Genomic DNA, 5,152 nt, shown 5'->3' on the forward strand with positions numbered 1-5,152 from the left:
TAGTGAACAAAGTATGACTTTATTCTGATAAACACTTACGGGCACACAGCAGACATTCGGTAACGCTGTGGGATTCAGGGGCCTCATTACACAGGCCAGTCTACACGGTGATGCAGGGAAGACTTCAGATTTGTTGGACTCTTTCACCCATATTGCCATTTCTTGAATATTTGCACCAGGGTTGGTTGGTTGGTTGTTCAGGTAACTAGGCTTTATCCTCCTCTCGCTCTCAGGCTGAGTGAGGGCTGTCCGGCTGACGGCAGGGGTCACCGCAGTGCCCACCTTCCTCCTCTGGATTTGTGTCTTCAATCTGCTTTGGGGTGGATCAGCAGCAGGGACAGGTGAGGTCTGGTTCCTGCCCAGTCGTGAGACCTTGGGCAAGTTGTCCCCGGACAACTCTGGGCTTGTCTCTCCATCTGGAAACTGTTCATCACACGATGCGGGGAGCTTCAGGAATTGCCTGGCCTGAGTCCAATGGGTGTGGTCTGTCATCCGGAGAGTTTCCCCAAGAGCACAGCGCTCCAGCTCTACCACTCTACGTGTAGGACATTAGTTGGTTAGTCAGCCCGGTTCCTTCGGGCCTCCTGTCCTCGGGTGAAGCTGCCAGGTGACTGGATTCTGGGTGGGTTAAGTTGTCCCTGCTTCCCTCCAACGCACTTCATCATAAAAGAACATCTGGTTTTCTTTGCATGGCTCTTAATTTCTTGTATCAGTTTCAATTAGGTTCTAGTTTTCCCTGCTTCTCTCAGCTTATCTCAGGCCTAACTCAGATCCCAGTGTTTTTTTTTTTGTTTTTGTTTTTGTTTTTTTTAGGCACTGTACAGATATCCCTTCTCGGGACTCGATTAAACTCACACACTCCATCTGGTGTTACAAGAGCTGTTTCAAGCCTGGATTCCTTCTCTGAAGTTATCTGCCAACAACCCATCCATAAATTAATAGTTACGGTATGTTTATTAGTTTCCAGACTTCTAACAGTATACTGATTCTGGGCAGAAGCTTAGCATCTGGTTTAGCTAAAGAACTTAATTTTCTACAAACGACGCAATCTAATTTTATCATCTGGTACTCAAACACGAAGTCAGTGGCCTTTAAATGCTGATGTGTGCACCATGGCCGAGCCACTTATCGAGTTTCCACCAGTCTGCCATGACAATGTGGGTGTTTAAAAAAAAGAAAGAAAATAAAGGTCAATATAGTGGATTTTTTTTATAGTGGATTTTTAAAAAGGCTAACTACATTCAGTTTAATGGACTGTCCATTTTTCTGATTTATGCTCTTACTTTCTTCTTTTTCACCTGTGTAACAATATTCTTTAAAATATTTTCCTTTTGGGACTTCCCTGGTGGCGCAGTGATGAGACTTCTTGCTCCCAACACAGGAACTAGATTCCACATGCATGCCGCAACTAAGAGCTCACATGCCACAACTAAGGAACCCACCTGCCACAACTAAGACCCAGCAAAACCAAAACAAATATTTTTTAAAATGTTTAAGATATTTTCCTTTTAATAAACACATTTGATAAAATAAAAATGGACAATTCTATGTACCTCAAACTTTGTAGAATATTTTCCTGATCCATGAACTCCAAAAGATAGGCTATCCCAGGCGAATGGAACATCCAGTGATTTTAAAAAGATGGGCCAAGTCCAGGTTTAAAACCTCCTCACCTCTTTCTGCAATCAGTAAACACCCACCATTGTTTCTGATGGGGCCAGCGGGGAAGAGAAGACAGCTTCCCACACAGGCTTTGAAACAGAAGCAAATCCAACAGCGACTTACTCAGCCGGAAGAGACTAGCAGGGATTGGACTCCCCCTTGTTTCAAGGCCTTCATATTTCTGAATTACCTGCCTTTCAAAAAAACTATTATTGCTTTTCAAACTGTCACTCGCCGGGCATCACTTGACCTTTAGCTTCGATGTGAAAATAAACAAGTGCCCTTTCACCCCAGGCCACACCAGCCTCAGACAATCAGGGTGTGGCTTCCAGTAGTGCTCTGGGCTTGGGGCTCCTGGCCTGTGACCACCTGCTGCTTTTCAGGGCTGCCCCAGGGACCTCTCTGATTTCCTGCCCCTTCTTCTTCTGCCAACTCCCCAGCTGAAAGAACAGGAAGGGAAGGAGCAGGACTGTTTAAGGGGAGGGCTTGGCAGTTTGAGGGCCTCTCCATGGAGGATGGGCACTTGCTGAATTCCATTGCAAGCCCTGTCAGTCTCATTCTTGGCTAAAGCCTTTAAACGGTGACCCAAGCGGGAGGTATCTGCCCGGCCTCCCTCTCACCTCTTATCCCTACCGACCTGGGACATGCCCCCATCTTTAGGGGTCTTTACCCCTCTTCATCACCCTGTCTTACTTCAACGTGTCTCATTCTTACGTCCCAGGTGCCTGCCCATCAGTTCTAAAACCTTCTTCAGAGTCTGTCTGTCCTTAAGGCTTCGAAGCTCGTGTACATAGAACTTCCCTGGCCCTCCCAAACCTACGGTGAGTGACCCCCGACCCCACCCGATGCATGACCTTCAACACCACAATGCTGTCTGCTTCAAGGCTGGCCTGATGGGGAGGCAGAAGCTGGAAAGTCAACCAAGGGCTATGTGAATACTGTTTGTAGCTTTGTTCACTGAGCAATAAATCAGACATCTTCCCATGTCAGTACATATCAGGCCATCTCCGTATTTTTAAAGGGTGAAGTGTTAGCATCCTTTTATATGGTTACACTCTAATTTAACCTATCCTCTGTTGACGGACACTCAGGCTATCTCCAGTTCTTCTTTATTACAAACAATGGTGAAACAAACATCCCTTTACATCCACATGCATTTCTGCTCTTGGAAGTGGTGTTGCTGTATGGATAACACAGCATGGGAAGTGGCACATTTGGGATGCATTTTCCTCCCACCAGCAGGGCACAGACATCCTTTTGGCCAACTGTTTGTCAATCATTGCTTCAATTTCAGTTTCTCTAGTTAGTGGAGATGGAGGATATGTTTAATCGCTTTGTACTTACCTGTACATTTTCTTTTACTATGCTTTGCCCATATTCCAGTTGGGGGTACTTCACAAGTCTCAAGGCGAACAACAAGCCCTTTAAATATAAATGATATTAGCCCTTTCCCTATACAAACATTTCTATTCATCATTTAACATTTATGGAGCAGCTCTGTCCCAGGCACTGTATTACACGTACATTACCTCAGTACATCTTCAGAGCGACCCTGCAGGGAAGGTCTCATTTTCTCTATTTTACTCAAGAGGCTGAGGTCCAGCAGGGTTAGTGGAAAAGCTAAGACTCATCTCCAAGTTTGCTGCAAGCCTGAGTTCTTTCCACACACCATTCAAACCCTCTAGATAGACATGCCCTCACATGATTTTAAGGTGTCTCCGGATAGTAACAGAAGAATGACATGGGAGCTAGAACAATAAAGACGTAGAGGTGGAAAGGGAAGGACGTCTCCTTTCTTCATGGTCAAAACACTTTGCTTGTTAAGAGAGGCAGGTCACTCATGGCTTCTCAACCAAGAGTTCAAGCCCAAGGCTCTGGCTTCTTGCAGTTTATTCCGATACAATTGCATCACATGGTTCAGTTCTGAGGCACAGGTTATAGAATCATGAAATATTGGACTGTGTGTTTAATTTTTTTAAAAAATCCTAATTCCTAGGCCCCAGCCAGGGAGATTCTGACTTATTGGTCTGGGGGGGACTGAGCATCAGTATTTCTGGCAGCTTCTCGAGTGACTCTCGTTCACAGCGCTGGTTGAGACCCGCTGTCTGAGGTCATCTCCACCACCCTGTCTAGCTCGAACACTCACGTTTTAGAGCTGAGAAAGTGAAGCCCAGAAAGGGAACGTGACTTGCCCAAGCTCACCTGCTGACAAGTGGCAAGCTCAGACTGCAGCGCAGGTGTGAGGGCCTCCAGTCTACTCCAGCAAAGTGCAGACGGCCAGGGCCGTCGTCATCCGCCTTTCCAAAGGTGGTCCTGCGAATGTATTATTCGTGGGTACAGACACGGTTGATAATGTACGACTGCCTTCACGTTAGCAACTTGAACCGTCTGTGCCATATTTGCTACTCTGCGTCCTCTGCTCCCAGGCTGTCCTGCGAGGGCCCCTCATCTCCCACGGCCATGAGTCGGTTTCCTCGGCCCATTACCGCACCGACTTTGCTGCCTGTACAATTCAAGCCGCATCATTTCTCACGAGCATCACCTTCGTGCTTGTCGTTATCACAGGGGCCCGAGCGCACTGGGTCCTCCTCCCTCCTGGTGCCTGCCACAGATGTGGGTCTTCATTTATGCTGGTAACAAAGAATGCCAGCCTTCCCCACACGACCGTCCACTCCGTAATGCCAGGGACCATCTGGTCTTTGCTCACCACTGTTTTCCTAGCACCCGACATGGTACCTGCACAAAGCAGACAAAGAGACCTGGGGTCGGGGCACCCTCCCCTTAGAGTCTGAGGCAGAGCCCTTTTCAAACTCTCCTCCGACCCCCAGAGTTTGCAGATCAGAGAACCCAGGCCTGGGGAGGCCCAGTGCCCTGCCTGGAGCCACACCAGGGATCTTGGCAGAGCTGACAGCCACATTCAAGCCTGGGCTTTCTGCGAGCCACGGTTCATCGCTGATTTGTGCTTAGCTTTCAGAGCAGTGAGCCTCCCCACCATCCGCGCACGGCGACTTCTAGATCACACCTCCTTAGTGCGCTGCACATGGCAGCAAAACTCAGAGAACTGCTCTCCAGAGTCAAGGATGTCCCTGGCGGGATATGAGAGCTTTCTTGACGCAGCCTGCTTTATCTTCAGATTATGCTGATTTTCCTCCAAATTAAAGTGGAGAGTCTGAACTACAGAAAGGTCAATCATTGGTGCTTTAACCCCCATGAATACAGAACGTAACAAACTGGAATAAAACCACAGGCTGGCTGGTAGAGGTCCTTGAGTGGTTGAATGGTCAGAACTACCCTCTAACTGGCATTATTTCCCCATGTAAATCCACCCCTCCCAGCCCCTCCCTCCACCCACCCTTCTCTGGAGAGACCGGCATCGCCGCCCATGGGTGCCAACCTGGCCCTGGCTCTAGGAGAGACAGCAGATGACGGCACCGACCCCCAAACTGTCAAACCCCAATTGTTTCTTCAGTCAAGGCAATGGGCCTTTGTG

At 48.1% G+C, this 5,152-nt stretch overlaps 1 long non-coding RNA gene across 1 annotated transcript; it reads right to left on the minus strand.

Annotated features, from left to right (window-relative positions):
- Window positions 1–4,928, minus strand: LOC132504064 (uncharacterized). The gene is made up of 2 exons (XR_009534718.1): window positions 4,205–4,928; window positions 1–3,975 (listed from the first exon to the last, which is right to left on the minus strand). It is a non-coding gene; the product is annotated as an uncharacterized LOC132504064 (long non-coding RNA).
- Window positions 4,929–5,152: the final 224 nt, after the last annotated feature.

Source organism: Lagenorhynchus albirostris, chromosome 1 (assembly GCF_949774975.1).
Source record: "Lagenorhynchus albirostris chromosome 1, mLagAlb1.1, whole genome shotgun sequence".
Classification (NCBI taxonomy): domain Eukaryota; kingdom Metazoa; phylum Chordata; class Mammalia; order Artiodactyla; family Delphinidae; genus Lagenorhynchus; species Lagenorhynchus albirostris.